The 18,883-nt window shown below is 49.3% G+C and overlaps 1 protein-coding gene across 1 annotated transcript in view; it reads right to left on the reverse strand.

Annotated features, from left to right (window-relative positions):
* Positions 1–10,325: 10,325 nt before the first annotated feature.
* The window catches only part of SOCS5 (suppressor of cytokine signaling 5), a 167,346-nt gene continuing 158,788 nt past the window's right edge, over positions 10,326–18,883 (reverse strand). Inside the window, exons 5-6 of the transcript XR_004054406.1 lie at positions 15,103–15,169; positions 10,326–11,255 (exon numbers count right to left, since the gene is read on the reverse strand). The gene's annotated coding sequence lies outside the window, so the exon portion shown is untranslated. The remainder of the gene's footprint in view (positions 11,256–15,102; positions 15,170–18,883) is intronic.

Consider the following 18,883-nt stretch of genomic DNA (forward strand, 5'->3'; position numbering starts at 1 on the left):
AGAACATGTGGTAAGTTCCAAACTCATGGGCTGCCTGGAGTTGGGGACGCTGGAAACGGGAGAGAAGGACCTCCTCAAACTCGGGCAGGCTCTGACCTTCAGTGAGGACTCGGGAGTCTGCGAGGACGCTGTCCAGGAGGCACACAGGGAGCTTGGCCTAGAAGGCCAGAAATGGGGGCTCCAAGTCTGGCCCTGCTCCTGCCCGTGAGGGACCTTGGGTAGTTCACAGCCTGTCTAAACCTCATTGGTGACATGCGCACATGGACTATAACTATTGCTATTATCAGAATTATTCTCATCAGTGGAGAGCCTTCCGGGAGCCCTGCTCAGGCATCTGGGCTCCTCCTGGCTTCTGTGGGCAGGACCACCCCTGACACCCCTGCCTACAGCAGGGCTTCTCAGCCTTGGCACTGGTGACATTTTGGGCTAGAGGCTTCTTTGTTTTGGGGGCTGTCCTGTGCATTTCAGGAAGCAGAATCCCCAGCTTCTACCCATTAGATGCCAGTAGCACCCTATCATGACAACCAAAATCCTCTCAAGACTTTGCCAAAGGTGCCCCTTGTTGAGAGCCATGGGTCTAAAGGGAAGACAGGTGAAGATGAGCCACAGGACAGATGAGCCAAGGGGCTGCACTGGCAGATCCTGGGGTGGGTCCCTTCATCTCTCCCAGGTCCCGTTTCCTGCTTCTTATCATGGGAAACAGAACTCTGAGCCTCTGAGACAGAAGGAGAGCTGCTGTTTGGAACCTGGGAGCTGTTTTAAGTCAGATTGGGTGGGCTGGGGGAACACTGACTATCCCATCAGGAGAGCACTAGGAGGTAGGCGTGTGGTCAGGGACACCTGCGTGCTTTGCCCCCACGTGTAGCTCCACCTCATCCCTGGTGCTCCTCTCGTCTTCATTTCAGTTCAGATCCTTGCAGTTTTCCTCTGTACTATGCTGTTTCATAATGACGTGTCTTTGTACATTCTATTTCCTCTGCCTAGAGAAATTTACATGCCTTGTCAATCTGTTGATCTCTTACTCATTCTTCAAAATCCAACCTAGGAACCATCTCCTCTGTGAAACCATCCCTCACCTCCCTGATTGAGTGAATTGTTCCCTTCATGGACCTTGTCTCTTGCCCTTCTCTCTAGAACGCCTGGCCTCAAGCAATCCTCCCGCCTTAGTGTCTCAAAGTGCTGGGATTACAGGCACAAGCCATCATGCCCAGCCCTGCCCTTCTCTCAGTAAGGTTTTATTGCCTGTCTATTCTACTAGACTCAGAATTCCTGGAGGGAAGTTCCTTGAGTTCAATGACACTCAGCACAGAGCCAGGCATGCCGATCGGCCCCATCAATATTTGTCGAGTTGAACACAATTCAGAGGCAGAAGGAGATTCAGCCCATTAGGAAGGCCAACGCCTCTGCCAAGGTAGGCTCTGAATGCCCTTTCTCACCATAGGAACTTGTAGGACACCCCAATATAAACTAACATAGGAACCACAACAAGCTGTTCATGGGGCACCAGCTGGTCCCAAAAGTGGAATTCTAGAACCTTAAAATTGTAAAGTGGCTCTGAGAGCCAACCTTCTTTACAGGCAAGGAATCTGAGGCCCAAAGAAGTGACAGGCTCTGTTCTAGCACACCCAGGTAGTTAGTGACTCAATTGGAGCAAGAACATACGTCCCTGCAATCCCAGCTTGGGGCTTAGGCTGCCTCAGAAAGCAAGCTGGGCCAGGAGTGGTGGCTCATGCATGTAATCCCAGCACTTTGGGAGGCTGAGTTGGGTGGATCACCTGAGGTCAGGAATTTGAGATCAGCCTGGCCAACATAGCAAAACCCCATCTCTACTAAAAATACAAAAATTAGCTGGGGGTGGTGGCGGGCATCTGTAATCCCAGCTACTTGGGAGGCTGAGGCAGGAGAATCTCTGGAACCCAGGAAGTGGAGGTTGCAGTGAGCCAAGATCATGCCATTACACTCCAGCCTGGGCGACAAGAGCAAAATTCCGTCTCAAAAAAAACAAAAAACAAACAAAAAAACCCTGACCCCTCCAAGGTGTAGCCCTGACTCTGAAGAGCTACGAGGTAGGAATCAGCCTCGCACATCTGCACAGTGGGAACAGCAGCACCTGCTTTGAAGGAGTCGGTAAATGTCACGAGGCACAATGACAGCACACAGTAGGTCTTCATTTAAGGTGAGGGCCCCCCACCACCCCCACTTTCTGCTCCTCCTGGGAAGGTGCCAGCACTGAGGGCCGTTGTACAGCTCAGAATCAGGAAGTTTGTCACAGGCGAGGAGCCAGGGTTTACAACAGGAACTGCTGTTTCCTGAGAACTCAGTGTTCCCAGAGGCCAGTCCTCCCCTCCTCTCTCTGCTCAGAGCCCATCCGCCCCCACTCCATCCCCACACAGAGTCACCCATTACTGTATGTTCAATGTGTGCTTTCAAATTTGCAGCCCCAGCTGCAACCTCCCTCCCGAGGACCCGGCCCACATTCCCCCCGGCCAGCTGGACTTTGGCCTTGGCTACCACATCCTCACCCTGAAGACCGAAGGCCTGAAACCAGGCTCTGGTCTGCTATGGGACACATGGGCGGTTTGTCAGGAGCTGCTTCTAGCCCTTCCCTGCTACCCTGGGATCACTAGACTTGTCTATAGAACATGAAAGGATTGGATCTGAGTCTAAGGGTTTTGTTAGCTCATGGGGCACAAGACATAGCTGTCTCTCTGTGCTCCTCCTCCCCATAATCTGCCCTCTGACCTCCAGCTTCTTGTCTTTCTTGGACTTGTCACCCTTACAAAATTAAATGCTTTTAGGGTCAGTGACCACATGCCAGGGAAGTGGGTCTTTCAACTGCAAACTCCCAAGGGCCAAAGACACAACCTTTTTATCTCCAAAGGCTCAAGGATACCGCCCACTCTCCTGTTTCTTTCTTTCTTTCTCTTCTTTTAAAATTTCTTTTCTTTTTTCAGTAGCTGCCACTGTCCACTCCAGGGGTCATGGTGAGATGGAGATGGCTTTAGATGCATATTCCATCAGAAGACCCAGAAGTACTCAAATCTTTCCTAACCTCTCAATCCTTCACAGAAAAACGTAAAACAAAGTAATAGGATACCCTGTTGCCAGCTGGGGCTTTGACCCCACTGCCCCAACCTAGGAAGCAATGCTGGGGCCACCTTTCTCCTCAGCCTGTCAGGCCCCATAGTTTTGCACCAAAGAACCTCTTTCTCCTACGGCCACACCTGAGTCTTAGGTGAGCAAAGGCTAGCACCAAGAAGCAGCAGGTGCCTCAATGTTTGGGCCTTTGTGGTCCAGGTGGCCTGCCAGGGAACAGACTCAGGATCACACTGTCTGAATGGGAGTGGACTTGCAGCAAGCAAAGAAGAAGGTGCAAGAAAGAGATGTCTTGGGCTACTTGGAAACAGGTGGAGGAACATTGACAGAGAAACACATGCTGTAAGGAAGAGCAGCCCCTGGGCTTTCCCTCCCTGCACTCTGCAAAGTGGATGAGGGCTGGGGAACCAGCCCCAGGCTCAGCAGTGCCCTGGCAGAGCCGGAAAGGGGCCATTCCCATGTACACTGGGGTTTTTAAACAGGCACAGTGACCCCACCCACTAGTGCAGTGACCCAGTTGACATCTGAGTTGGCCCAGGAAGACAGTGAGAAAGTACGGAGAGACATTTTTTTCCTGCAGAAGGCCACAGCAGTACTCCCTGCCCCAATGGGCCTGGCTTGCTTCCATGCGGTGACTTTGAAGGCTGTTCTCCTTTACCAGGTTCCCCCAAATCTTGATGGAGAATCAGGTAGCAGACAACATATGTCACAGATGCAGGAGGTTGGGAGGGTTCTGCAGACCCCACCTTCTTAGATGCCTGGTGACCTCTGAATCCTGGCATTGTGTCCTAATTGGTGATGCCCCCTTCCCACACCTCAGAGTATTCCTGATTCCCACAAATTCCTCAAAAAAATGACTCACATAAAACAAATTTGCAAGCAGTTGGCATAGTGAAAAAGTGTGGGCTCTGGACTCAGATCTGGGTTGCAGTTTCCACTTTCCTGATACCTAGCAGTGAGACCCTGGACAGGTTCCTTGCTCCCACAGCCTACGTTTGCTCATCCCAGGGGATGGGGATGTTATCTTCCTGGTGGTTGTAAGAATCACTGTGGAGACAACCTGTAGAGTGTCCAGGTTGCTCTGTGAGATGCTCCGTAAGTGGTAATGAGCAGTTACTTCAGATTTAAAAAGGAACTCAGATAGTAGTAATAAAAACCAGCACAGGGAAAGTACACATTTTATGCCAGACACTAAGCTAAGGACTTAAATCTAATCTTATTTAACACTCAGAATAGCTCTAAGGGGTAGATACTATCTATTATGAACTGAGTGTTTCTGTTCCTGAAAATTCATGTTGAAGCCCTAACCCCCAACGTGATGGTATGGGAGGCGGGGCCTCAGGGGGTGATTGGGTCATGAAGGTGGAGCCCCCATGAACGGAATTAGTGCCCTTATAAATGGAGGCCAGAGGTCTAGCTAGTTCTTTTTCCACTGTGTGAAGACACAGAGAAGTTGGCAGTCTGCAACCTGGAAGAGGCCCTCACCAGAACCTGCTCATGCATGAAACACCCTGATCTCAAACTTCTAGCCTCCCGAACTGTGAAAAATAAATGCTTGTTGTATAAACCATCCAGCCGATGGTACTCTGTTATGGCAACCTGAAATACTATTTCCATTTTACAAAAGGAATTTGGGACACAGAGAAGTAAGGAACTGGTTCAAGAGCAGAACCAAGACTTGAACCCAGAGATACTGATTCCATAGTGGCCATTTTAGGAAGAGGTAGCAAGAAGGGGCAGAAATGAAGTTGGAGAACTAATCAAACATGGCCCAGAAGTTTGTCTGTTCTTAAGAATGGGATCCCCACTGAAACATTTGGTACAGATTTCATTTGGGAGGAAGCTCCAGGCAGGTAGACCACCCCATCCCCCGTGTTTGCAGACCTTGCTCTCTGAGACATCCCAGGTGCGTTTTGGGTGGAGGGAGTAGTCTCTCCTGTCTTTTGGGGTCTCTGTTGAAAGAGATCATTAACCTCTCACCCAACTCTGATATATCCCAGGCAGCTCAGACCCAGCTAGTGTGGGAGGGGGTGGGGGCAAGCCTGGCATCCCTCAGAATGTGGAGGGAAAGGTCTTCAGTAGCACACATGCTGGGAGTTTGAGCCAGCAGCTGTGATGGCAGCACTGCTGACTTGCAAAAGACATCTGTTGGTATGCAGGCGTTGTGAAGGAAAGCTTGTAATTGCAGCTATAAATCAAACGCGGACAGAAGAAAAACTGTCAACCTCCTTGGAGTTATTTTGTAGAGAAGAGTAGAAAAATGCAGCTGTGATGTGATAGCTGGGCTGGCTAGATGTTGGCAGAGGAAGGACTCCTGGGGCCACGGTGAAGGAGGGGGTCCCCTACCGCAGAAAGCATTGCTGTGCCCTTCACTTTCAGGATGACAAAACAGCCGGACTCCCAGAGGAAGAGGCCTCTTCACTATGGGGGCTGTCCTGGGAACAGCTGTGAACTAAGCCCAGTTTATCTTTAGCATCCTTGTTCTCTTTCTGGATTTGAGTTCTGGCTCTGCCACTTATAGCTCTGTGCCCTTTGGCAAGTCACTTAAAGAAAATAACTCTATGTATTGAGTTCCCGCTATCTGTTAGCTCCTGGGGTTGGTCTTCTCAGCTGGAGTTTACCTTCTTCCTCACTAACAGAGACTAATTTTATTCGGGCTTCTACCTTCTCCCAGCCAGCCTCGGGCTTTAGCCCAGCTGGGGCCATCTCTAGCCCCTTAAGGTGGATCCCAATTGATTTGAGCCAGTGAGAACCGTTCTACTTTTCTTACCTGTGACTGACTTAGGCATAGGCTTGTGACCCAATCCTGGCCAGTGAGATTCAAGTGGAAGTCTGTAAGGGGTACTTTGGGAAGGTTTCTCATTTTATTCTCCTGAGATGCCCTGGATATTGTGCATGGAACCACTATAGGCATCCCGCTGCCAGTCTGAAGCTCACAGCAGCACTGAGGATAGCACCTGGGTCCTTGATGCCACTGAGCTTGCTCCTTTTCTGGAGCAAGGCTACCTGCAGTTTCTTGTTATAGGAGATAATACATTTCTTATTGGTTAAGCCCCTTTGAGTTGGGTTTTCTGTTGATGGCAGTTAAAAACATCCCTATTGCTTCTTGCCTCACTGAAAAAGGGGCAGGAAAAGCATGTTCTCTCTCCCACATTAGAGGATCCCATAGCTGGGTGGCTTGGTCTCTGAGGTGTCATTCTCTTATAGCTTTCACATAGCAAGCCGTCCCTGCCACCACTCAGGGTGCAAACACATCCCTTTGATGGCAAGATGGGTGGGCTCCTGTAACAGCCATTTTGCCCTCCCAACACGCAGTCTGTTTTGCTGGATAAGGCCCATTGTGGCAGGTCTGTTCTCTCAGGCAGATGAAATGATCTGAGGAAGTGTTTGTCTGATAAACGTCTCTCACTGCTTGTTTTATGAGTTACTGGGTATGATGAGATATGTTACATGCAAGCTTGTGTTGGACAACATCGATGAATTATTAAGTATCCACTATCTAGTTTTGCCTTGGAATGTCTTGTGCTCCCTGAATATAAGATGAGGACTGCAAACTCCACTGATCCCTGCCGGATATCTCTGACTTACTCATAATGAATGATGGGGACACTGCCCCATCTGGGACTCTCCCAGCTCAGCTTTTGCCTGAGGGAGGAGCTGATTAATACGGGACTGATTAATATGGGATATTTTCTGGTGTCAAAAAGAGGAAGATTAAAGGTCTATACCTTCTCCCTCTCCCCTCCACCCACTTCCAAGCCAGACAGCTGAGACCACTGAGATGCTTGTCCCATGTCCACCTCTGAGATGCTGAGTGGGAGGAGTGCAGCTGTGGTCAGAAAAAGTCCATTTCTGCCCAAGAGGACTCACAGCTTGCATCCCTTATTTGATGAACGCATCCTAAACAAGTTGGCTTCTGTTAAAATCCTGGAGGTCAAAGAATTCAAGTCAAACAGCTCCCAGAGAGGATTAGGAAGACTGAAAATGGACTGTCCCCACTGCTGTCCACAATTAATTCCTTCTAGGGAGCTCTATAAGTCCTAGGCTGAATATGGGAGTTGTGGATGCCCTGGGGAAGTCAGGGCTGCAGGAGCTCTGAGTCCAGCTAAGCCCCAGTGGGGTAAGAAAAATCTGCTTACTTCAGGGCCAGCCTCATCAGCTTGCAGACAGAAGTGGACCTCAGCCAGGAGAAGTCAGGGAGCTCTTTTGGACTTCACACGACCAGTCCTGTCGTCCTCATGAGGGCTTCATGTTGCTTAAGAAAATAGATCTTGTTTTCCTACAGGCAGTAGGTTCTTTCCCTGCTACCTTCAGCTAGAAGAAAACTCAGACCAGCGACTCAGACAGCAGCCTCTGGAATCTGCCTAGGTTCAAATCCTGGCTGCACCATGACTATCTTCGTGTCCCTGGACTTTATGTGGCCACTCTGCAACTCGGCTTCTTGTCTGTGCAATGTGGAGATCACAGCATCCCTCATGGAGTGGCCAGGAGGGTGAAAGAAGGTGGCACAGAAGCCCATTCGGATCTGGCGCATAGTTGTGAGCTCCCATGCAGGTCTCACAAAGCTGGGCTGTCTCCCAGGACTTGGTGACCTAGTTGTTTTGAGGTTTATCTGCCCCCACCCCATCTGTGAAACACACCTGCATGCCTTGTGCTCGGAGCCCATTCCTGACTCTCATTCCGCCCTCATATGGGCTTTGTGAGAGGGTGGTCCTGTGTTAATGTTTCCATTTGAGCAATTTCCAGAGGTTAAGAAGGTTTGGGAGCAGCTGAGCCTGTGTCCCCATAGCAACCCTGTGAAAGGGGGATGGGTATGTCTTTAGAACCCCCCATGTGGTCCTGCCTGCGGTCCACATGAGAGTAGAGAACAGGCAGCACCACCCAGTCTGCAAAACTAAGGTGTGGAGGGCCAGGGGCTGAGCAGGGAGGGGCTGACAGGGAGGATGGGCTGGTGGACAGTCCTGGGGCACCAGAGCAAGGGCTCCAGCCACAGACAGGGAGAGGGAGAAGGACTGGGGCAGGCAGCTCACAGCCTCACCTGTCTCATCCAGTAGAGAGGAAACTCACATGCCTGTGAACCTAAGGCAAGAATACCGGGCAACAGATGTCACAAATGATGTCTCCCCAGGACTCTGGAGAAGAAGCGAGGGGTGAGGGATATTAGGACATCTCCCCAAGCTTTTATTCTTCTCAGAGCTGGGCCCTGGGTGCTCGGACTCATGTTGAGATGGAGTCCGGAGCTGGGGGAAGCACCCATCATACCCAGAAGGTCACGCTCTTGGTCTATCCTTTATCATGAGAGAACCCAGGGGCGAAGGGCACAGGAGATCTGGATAGCTCTTCTCTGATGGAGCTTCAGCAGTTCAAAGGTGCTGCCTGCCCCCGTCTACCACCGGTCTGTCCCAACAGCCTCCCTGCCCCCAAGCTAGAGTAAGCTGTTTCGTTTGAAAAGTCTGCCTCTGGACTGGCTCTTTTTAGTCTAAAACAACACGACCATATCTGAAATAAATAAATAAATAAAATAAAAGCCTGGGGAAAACAAATCAGCTGCAGTCCTACCAACCATTGTCATTGTTCCCTTTGTCTCCCAATCTTGGTCCAGGTGCTGACCTGCCTTCACCATGCTGTTCTATGCCTTATTTGTGAACCTGGTGTCAGGAGCATGGGTCACCCATCTGAAGATACGTTACCTCGGCTCCACACCCCTCCCAGGTGTGCGAACACCCCTGTCTCTCCACCTTCATCATCCTGCTCTGGACCTGGGAGGCTGGCCTGTCTTGAAGGTACCCACTCACACCCCTGCCCTCTGGCCTTGGTGGGGTTTGGCCAGAGGGGAGCCCCAGCCAGAGACAATAAGGAGGAAGGAAGGAGGTTTGGGGATTCACTGTATCTGCTCGCTAGGGCTGCCATAACAGCATACCACAGGCTCAGGGGCTTAAACAACAGAAATGGATTCCTTTCGGTTCTGCCTTCTCTCTGTGTCCTCACACAGTCTCTCCTCTCTGTGTGTGTGACCCCGGTGTCTCTTAGTATGTCTGGATTACCTCTCCTTCCAACAACACCAGTCAGATTGGATGAGGGTCTCAAATTTTAACTTAATCATTTCTGTCTAAGCTCATTTTCAAACATGGTCACATTGTAAATTACTGGGGGCTACAGCTTCCACATATGGGTTTTGGGGGAACAATTCAGCATAACATCACCTCCCTCCTTCCTCTTTGTATGGTCACTGAGGGCCAGTTGTGTCCCATGACAGAAGGTCACAGCTTTGTCAGGCAGCGCCCCAGCTCCCTTGCCCCCACTGCTTTCTCTCTTTCCCCACCTGCCCCAAGCTAGGTGGAATTAACAGTGCTGAGCTTTACCGCCTCTGAGGACTGCACAACCGACCGCATCTGGTTTCCCCCAAGCCCGCCCACACCGTTGTAAAATGGTCCCTCTGTAACTCTGCTCACTCATCCACTCTGAGTGGTGCTGTCTCCTGCTGGCCCTGCCTGACACCTGGGTATGCTAGCCCTCCAGGCTGCTCTGAGGATTTCCATCAGGTGGGGCTGGGGGCCACCCCCAGTTCAGCTCTCCCTCTCTAGGAGATTCTGCCCTGGTCGCTTACTAAAGGCATGAGGATCAAGAGGGGCACGACCTTATGTGATAATAGAGCAAATGACTAAAACACAACGTCCCGCACCTCCAAGACTCTGGCGTGAGGACTCCTCTGTGCACGCTCCTTCACAGACACCCGCTCGATGGCTGGATGTCCTACTGGGCAGCTCCTGTCTCCTCCAGCAGCCAGCCCCAACTCTCTCAAATTCCTACTATTTCTTTTAATTTAGTAGCCATCCCCACACCGCCCCCTTCACATTTTGTGTTTCCTTTTATCCTGTCAGGGCCATTCCCTGGGGGCTTCACATTTCACACCAAAGAGGCCTCCTGGTACTGGGCCAAACAGATGCTCTCTATGGCAGACTCCACACCATCTTGTAAACCAACGATTCTCCTCCTTCAGCATTATGGCCTCTTTTTAGCTCATATTCTACCATGACCCTCTTTCCATGTGTTGTGTAGTCTGACATTTGGAAGAGGTAACCTGCCTTTGTTTATCTGATCAGGCACCCCGTTGTTGGATATCTATGGCATTTATACTTTGTTAAACACATTTTTAGATCCAATTCCTCCTTTCTTCATTTCCCAGTTCTCAGGCATTGTGTATGGTTAAAATTAGGAGATGCTCAAAGTATGATTTCACAAATCACATGGTTTATTGCCCTACAAAGACGATATTTGTCTTAGGTTCACAATGCTTAAGGAGGGGGAGAGCAACATGAACAAATCTCACAGGGAATGCTCTGGGTAGACAGGGTGTATTAGTCACAGAGTGAGTGAGTTCCAAAGTTACTAAAGTCTACTTGCTCAATTAAGATGGAAGCAGGCCTCGGTGGAGAGTGAAGGCTTATTAAAGTGTGGCGTGTCTCTTTTATAAGAGCAGCTCTTGGGAGAGAAGCCGTCCAACACAACGGAGATTCACAAAGACACATACCGTCCGTCAATGCTAGAGGGCGGCACCAGTGTTGGCAGGCGAGACTTCCAAGTTCAAAGGCTAGCAGGGTGGGGCCCTGTTGAAGAGAGGCTGACAGAGTGTAGCTTGCCACAGCCCAAGCTCTCAAAGTGTCTGTCAAACCCTTAGGTTTTCACGTAGTTTGAAGTTCAGTGGTTGAGGTTGGTAGCTCATGCATACGATCTGATAAGGTGTGATGTCACATTCTTGATGGGGGAAGGATTACACTCCAAGTTCTTGTCATAGAAAAACATGTCACTCACGTAGCAAGCTATGTTTGCGTTTGGAATCATTTCCAAGCTCCATAATGTCAGGAGTGCTGCAGTGGTCTGTGTATGTGGTTTCAGTTACCTTCCACATAGAAAGCTTTGACTTCCCCTGAGTTAATTTGAGCAGATGGTTATAGGTGGTTCTTGCTCAGGACCGTCGTTCAGAGGGACTCATGGAGACCAGAGCTGCTCTCTTAAGACTTTGGAGCTCATCCGAAAGGGAACACCTCATGGGCCTGCTGAATGTGAAGTCCGTGCTGAAGGAACCACGACAGGAGGAGCTGCGTCACCAAACATTCTGATAGCTGCTCCTTGCTTTCCAGGCATTTCTGTGTAACATCCTACAACATATGTAACAAGAAAATGAGCAATGAGAAGCCTTGTTGTGTTGAGCCTGACAAAGACCGAATTCCCCAAAGTCTGGCACAAACACCAGTCACGTGGCATCCTCTCAAAAAAAAGTGTTGAGTGGTCAAGGAAGTTTGGAAAACACTTTACCCACCATTAATGCATTTAGTGAAGTCTCAGAATCATGCATAAACTTTTTTTTTTTTTTTTTGAGACAGAGTCTCACTCTGTCACCCAGGCTGGAGTACAATGGTGTGATCTCAGCTCACTGCAACCTCCGCCTCCGGTTCAACCAATTCTCCCACCTCAGCCTCCTGAGTAGCTGGGACTACAGGCATGCGCCACCACACTCAGCTAATTTTTGTTTTTGTTTTTGAGACAGAGTCTCGTTCTGTTGCCTAGGCTGGAGTATAGTGGTACAATCTCGGGTCACTGCAACATCTGCCTCTTAGGTTCAAGCGATTCTCCTGCCTCAGCCTTCTGAGTGGCTGGGATTACAAGTGTGCACTACTATGCCCAGCTAATTTTTGTATTTTTAGTAGAGACAGGGTTTCACTACTTTTTCCAGGCTGGTCTTGAACTCCTGACCTCATGTGATTCGCCTGCCTTAGCCTCCCAAAGTGCTAGGATGATAGGCATGAGCCACTGAGCCCGGCCAATTTTTGTATTTTTAATAGAGATGGGGTTTTGCCATGTTGGCGAAGCTGGTCTCGAACTCCTGGCCTCAAGTGATCTGCCTGTTTTGGCCTCTCAAAGTTAAATATATTCATTTTAAAAATCCAATATTTCCCAAACTTATTAGACTTTTTAATGTATATAAAACACCAATTAACATCTCACAAAGCTCAAGATTCATGGAATAGACTTTAGGAAACATTGCCCTAAGACCCTAGAAGGCTCTTCTGAATAAAAAGAGAAAAACACGATTATCAAAGATGGTCCTTGCTTTATAATAATCCTTTGAAAATTGTTGCTATAGATATGAGAGTTAACTAGAGTGTTGGATTAATGAGGCCACCCTCATCCTTCAGTTGGGCTAATCAGTGGTAGCCCTGCAGCATAGAGTAACACAACACAGGAGAAAATACTAATTAGGTCAAGGAAGGCTTAAAGTCTTGAGCAACAGGTTGCATTTTTACTGCTACACAAATAAAGAAGACGTTGGGAATATTTGGGATCTACTGTGACTCTTTTGAGGGAAAATCAATCAAGTGATATACGCGCCTCGGCCTCCCAAAGTGCTGGGATTACAGGGTGAGCCACCGCGTCTGGCTCCAATTTTCTATTATTCTTTTTTTTTGGGGTGGGGGGTGGGGGGACAGAGTCTCGCTCTGTCGCCCAGGCTGGAGTGCAGTGGCATGATCTTGGCTAGCTGCAAGCTCTGCCTCCTGGGTTCACGCCATTCTCCTGCCTCAGCCTCCCGTGTAGCTGGGACTACAGGCACCCGCCACCATGCCCGGCTAATTTTTTGTATTTTAAGTAGAGACGGGGTTTCACTGTGTTAGCCAGGGTGGTCTCGATCTCCTGACCTCGTGATCCGCCCACCTCAGCCTCCCAAAGTGCTGGGATTACAGGCGTGAGCCACTGTGCCCGGCCTGGTTCCAATTTTCTTCAGAATGAAGGTGTGTGAAGCAGATTGTCCCAACTCTGTGCCATTTTAGTGCCTGCATTGCTTGAGATGGTTTTCCCAGGTGCGAAACAGGACATAGCAGGGTCACAAGCGCTGCAACCTACCTCCTTCCCTACCCTCCTACTCCCACCCTCATCCCTAGTTCCAGCCTTTCCCAGAGGTCAGGACCCTGCGGAGAGAGGCTGGTGAGGGTACTCAAGCTGTAGCTCCTGGAGGCAGAGGCTCAGGAACCACTAACTTCCCATCAACCCTGGAGCTGCAGCAGGGAGGTATTGACTGCTCGCTAACAAGGGACTCACCTTAGAGAGACGGAGAGAAAAGGGAGGGGAGTAGGTGAGATATGAGGTCTGAAACAAAAAGGTCAAGAACTGGAGGGGTGTGGCTGGCCTGGGTACTCTGTTCATGCATTTCCAGGAGAGACCGACCTGAGGCAAGCACAGAACTTTCCCCAGCTTCCCACTGCAGCAATCCCTCAGTCATGGGTGGAAAGGCTGCCTGGCAGTGGGTGCTCAAGGATAGGCTTTTGAGTCACCTAGTAGGACTCCTCGCCCATGGGGCTGATCTTGTGCACACGGGGTTCCTTGTGAAGATGCTCGTTTGGCTGCAGGGAGTCGCATGGATGTGCAGGTGTCTCCAGTTCACAGCTGCAGAGTGAGAGGCAGGGGACGACAGCAGCAGCCCCAAAGAGGAAGGTTGCAAAGAAATCAGAGGAGGCTCACAGCCAACAGGGGCTATGCAGAGAGATAATGCAGCTTTTGGAGAGGGGCAGGGAGAGGGCACAATACTCTCAAGCCTGGTGGCATTATTCGAAGGACCTCATAAGAATAACAATAAAAACAATAATAAGAACCATGACAATGATAATGAGAACAATAGCAAAATAATCATAATAGCTTTTGCCTCATTCATTTATTCAAGTAATATTTGTGGAGTCCCTACTGGTGCCAGGCACATGCTGGGCACCCAGCATACAGGGAGGCAAGGTCCCTACCCTCCTGGCACTTAAAGTCCAATGTGGAATCCAGTGAGCTTGCAAGGATTATACATAATCATGCACCATAATGGTGGTGACATTTATGAGACAGCCTTTCTGAAAGGACTGTGCTCTTCACCCGCACTGCCTCACTGAATCCCCACAACGAATCTCTGTGGCTAGTGCTTTTACAATTCTGTTTTGTAGTGGAAGAAGTGGAGGCTCAAGGAGATGAAACCCCTTTCCTTCAGACATAAAGCCAGTATGTGACAGTGTGGACAGATATGGCCCGGAGTTACCAGCCCCCTTTCGGCAGCTCTTGGAGGGGAGGCTAAGTTCTCACACAAAGGTGAGAAGAGCAGAACATGCCTGTGGAGGTCAGCAGGTAACGGGACAGGTAGTGCCAGGCATCAAGTGGCCACACACAGAAGCCAGGCCCAGGCTCCAGGAGTCTGGGGGTGAGGCTGAGGCCATGGGGATGAATTGTGCCCAGGATGCTTTCGGCCTCCTTCTCTCACCTCCCCTTGGTGCTCAGGACCTGTTCTCTGTACCTCCACCCAATCTCCAGTAGATCCCCCCTGAGCTGTGGACTGACACGAGGGTTTTCCTGCCAGGGGAATTTGCATTCCACAGGAGATGCCTGAAGACCTTGTACACTGGTAAGCCAGAGAATGTTGGGTGTGACTGAAGTCTGGAAGTAGGAACCCGCTGGGCATTTGGGGTGGGGGGAGGGCAACCTGGTGGGGCAGGGTCCATGTGCACTGGGTAGAGAGAGAGGAAGATTGAAGGAAGATTGGGTATAACATTAAGTGCCAGCATGAAGCCCTTGACTTTATCCTTTTGCCAGCGGAGCCATGGATGGCGTAGGCTGGACGCCCTGACAGCAGATTGCTGGTACAATCCAGCTGGAGGCCTTGGGCCTCTAGGCCAGGCATGGCGTGGGAGAGTTAGGTTGGTTTCGGAGGGCTCTGGGCTGCCTGTAGGTGAATCCAAGGCCCTTCCCCTTGGAGGGGCCCACTTGCTCCCAAAGCCTGGCCCACTTCCCCAAGCTGCCCCCTTGTCAGGTCTGTGTAGCCACCAGGCTTCCCTGCAGGGATTTGCTTTTCGCAAATAACAGAAAAGGGAGAAAAAAATCTCAAGCTCCCGGGACAGCGATAACTGGTTGTATCTGAAATTCAAGGGATTGACTAATAGCCCTCTAAGGATCAGGGTGACATCAACACCTTGAATTACTCACCTGGTATAAAATGGCCCCAGTCTCTCCAGCCCAGCAGCTACTCATCATTGCTGCACAGTGAAATCATCTGAGGAACAAAAATAGATAGATAGATAGATAGATAGATAGATAGATAGATAGATAGATAGATACATGGATGCCTGGGCCCCATCTCCAGAGATCCCGATTGATTGGTCTGGGGTGCAGCTGGGATTGGGGTTTTAGCCTGTGCACAGGGCTGAGGACCACGGCCTGGCAGACTTCTGCAGCGTGGTAGTCGATGCCTCTGAGGTTGGTCACAGCTCTTTCAAATCAAGGTACTTCCTGGAGGCCTCAGGGGCTGATTCTTGCTATATGAAGTGGTTGTATTATTATGGTTCCTGAAATGCCCTGAGGTCCTGGGAGGAGAGTTCTGGATTCTCACCAGAACATTCTGAGACCTGACCTGAAAGGGCCCTGTCCTCAGCCTCCTGCCCTCTCCTCTCCATCATGACTATTCTTTCCTGCCCTGACGTGGGAGCCTTACTCCGTTTTGCCTCCCAAACCATTTATTTTGGACAATCATTAAAGATAAATGTTTAAAAAGTCATCTAAGAAAACATGTGTATCCCACTGGAAATTTCAAGGCAGTGAGTCATCACCCTCCTGGTCCCCCTCAAATTCCCATCTCTTATGTAAGGCTGAGTCATTTTTTTGTGAGGTCCGTGCATTACAGAAAAAAATTGGAAGGCTTTCAAGATGAGTGAGTGTGTGTGTGTGTGTGTCTGTGTGTGTGTGTAAGAGAGAGAGAGAGGGATTGATTCATGTTATTTGCAGCTTTAGGGGACTAGTGGTACCCCTGAGTTAACATCATAGATTCCTCATCCCCTGAACTCATTCTTTTTCTCTCTACTTCAATTTCCATCCAGTGATGTTTTGGCTCCAGAGTGCAAATGCAAGCCTTTGTCATCCTGCTGTCCCAGCTCAGGACCACTGTCTGTTATGGGGCCTGAGGACAGGCAGGCCCGTTGAGACGGTGCTCCACTCCCCAGCGTGCACACCCTGAGCAGGCCCCAGAGCCCAAGAGGTGGATGAACTATGTCTTCGGGTCTAGCTTCCAGGTCTGGGTTCTGGTTATTTCTGATTTTCTCAGAAAAACACAGAGGCTATAGAGCAGGGTCCAGGAGAATAAAGAATTGTAGGTATTTCAAGGGAGCAAACTGAGGGAGCCCATTCCCTAGAGGAATGAGGTTGCTCTTTGGGAGTTTGACCACAAAATTGACACATAGAAATCAAAGCAGACAGAGGCCAAGCCATGCTAAAAAGAGACAGAATGGGACCCAGGCCAGTGAGACGCACATATCTAAAGGAAAAGATGCTGGTCAGAAGGGGTCAGGTCCGCAGCAGAGAAGTAGAAAAGAGCCAGTCCTAGGCACACGGCCACATCCATCCCACACTGCCTGGGGACAGGGAGTCCAGTGTCCCCACTGGCAATGGCATGTCTCTGTTGGGCAGGTGCATGCCTCCCACTTTTGTAACCTGAGATTTTCAATCATTTGCGCTCAGTAAGGAAAGGCCCTGGTTCCGAGCCCAGAAGTCCAGGCCTGGGTCCTTAAGCATTGTGCCTACAGGAAAGGGAGGGACTGAATGTAGGGACGAGAGAGAGCAGCCAGCTGCTTGCCTCTTTTCTTGTGAATGAACAAATTCACTGTATTAGTCCGTTTTCATGCTGCTGATAAAGATATACCTGAGAACGGGTATTCACAAAGGAAATTCACAAAGGAAAGAGGTTTAATGGACTTACAGTTCCACGTGGCTGGGGAAGCCTCACAATCATGGTGGAAGGCGAGCGGGAGCAAGTCACATCTTCTGTGGATGGCAGCAGGCAAAGAGAGCTTGTGCGGGGAAACTCCCATTTTTAAAACCACCAGCTCTTGTGAGATTCATTCACTATCATGAGAACAGTGCAGGAAAGAACTGCCCTCATAATTCAATCACCTCCCACCGAATTCCTCCCACGACACACGGGAATTGTGGAAGTTACAATTAAAGATGAGATTTGGGTGGGGACACAGCCAAACCATATCATCCTTCTGGTTTGATACAGTGTGAGCTAATGTTGCATGAATTCCTCCCTTCGTCACCATGAGACCACCTCTCATGGATGAAACATAATCAGGAGAGAACCTGGAGGGGTGAGGCCATCAGGTGAATACCATTCCTTGGGATCCACTGGCCTCCCCAGAGGCGTCCTTGGCTTCACCAGAGGCCTCACCCCTTTCTTCTAACTTCCTGAGTGGTGCTGTCCAATATGGGGGTGGCCACTGGCCCCATGTGGTTGTCGAGCACTTGAAATGTGGTTAGTCTAAATTGGCATGTGGTACACAGGTCAAATACATATAGAATTCTGAAGACTTGGTGTGAAAAAAAAAAAGAATGAAGAATATCTCATTAATAATTATCTATACTGATTGTACATTGAAATAATATTGTGAATATACTGGGTCAAATAAACAATATTATTAAAATTAATCTCACCTGTTTCTTTTTACCTTTGATCCTACCCAAAGGCCCTGCCAGAATGAAAATAAAGAACAAAGACAATAAAAAAACAGCCGACAGCAACAGGATCTTGGGAGCCAAATACCAGGTGGGTGAGTGGTCACTGCACTCAACATTGTACTAAGCAAATAGTGTCCCTCTAAAACTCATGTCCACCTGGAACCTCAGCATGCGACTTTATTTGGAAATAGGGTCTTTGCAGATGTAATTAGATAAGATTTTACTGGGTTTGGCTGATTATAAATCCAATGTCTGTTCTCCAAGGCCATATAAAGACACAGAGACACACGCGGGAGGAAGAAGGCCATGTGGTAATGAAGGCAGAGGTGGGAATGATGCAGCTACAAGCCAGGGAAAGCCAGGGATTGCTAGCACCAACCCAAGCTGGGAGGAGGCATGGAGGGGTGCTTCCTGTAAACAAAAAAGTATCTGAGTCAGATATCAATCAACCAATGTAGAGGTTTATTTTGCCAAGGTTAAGGACACACGCCCAGGAGACAGGTCTGTGCCTTTCTCCAAGGATGATTCTGAGGACCTCAGAAAAGAGGTCCTCAGAGAAAAGCAGGCTCGAGGGGAAAGAAGTCACATAACTGAATCCATATGTTGCAAGAGAAAAGTAGGTAGGGGAATGGCCAATTATGTATTCCTTTCGAGTTCACCATAAGATAAGGTGAACATTCAGTAACTACTGTGGAGGTATTTTACTTTTTATCTATTGCTATCTGCTCGGCGGGGGGGCGGGGGGAAGGCAGCTTCTTCTATGACTCAGCTTTCAGCTTAATATGTTTTTCTTTTGGCAGGGTGAATTGGAGTCCCAAGTTCGTTCGTTCGTTCGTTCTTTCTTTCTTTCTTTCTTTCTTTCTTTCTTTCTTTCTTTCTTTCTTTCTTTCTTTCTTTCTTTCTTTCTTTCTTTCTTTCTTTCTCTCTCTCTCTCTCTCTCTCTTTCTTTCTTTCTTTCTCTCTCTCTCTCTCTTTCTCTCTTCCTTCCTTCCTTCCTTCTTTCCTTTCTTTCTTTTGCTCTTGCTTGCTTCCCTTTTTTTTTTTTTTTTCTTTTTCAGGGTCTCACTCTGTCACCCAAGCTAGAGTGCAGTGGTGCAATCTCAGCTCGCTGCAGTCTCAACCTTCTGGGCTCAAGTGATCCTCCCACCTCAGACTCCTAAGCAACTGGGATCACAGGTGCATACCACCACACCTGGCTAATTTTTGTATTTTTCACAGAGACGGGGTTTTGCCATGTTCCCCAGGCTGGTCTTGAACTCTT

This window comes from Rhinopithecus roxellana, chromosome 17 (genome assembly GCF_007565055.1).
Source record: "Rhinopithecus roxellana isolate Shanxi Qingling chromosome 17, ASM756505v1, whole genome shotgun sequence".
NCBI classification, from domain to species: domain Eukaryota; kingdom Metazoa; phylum Chordata; class Mammalia; order Primates; family Cercopithecidae; genus Rhinopithecus; species Rhinopithecus roxellana.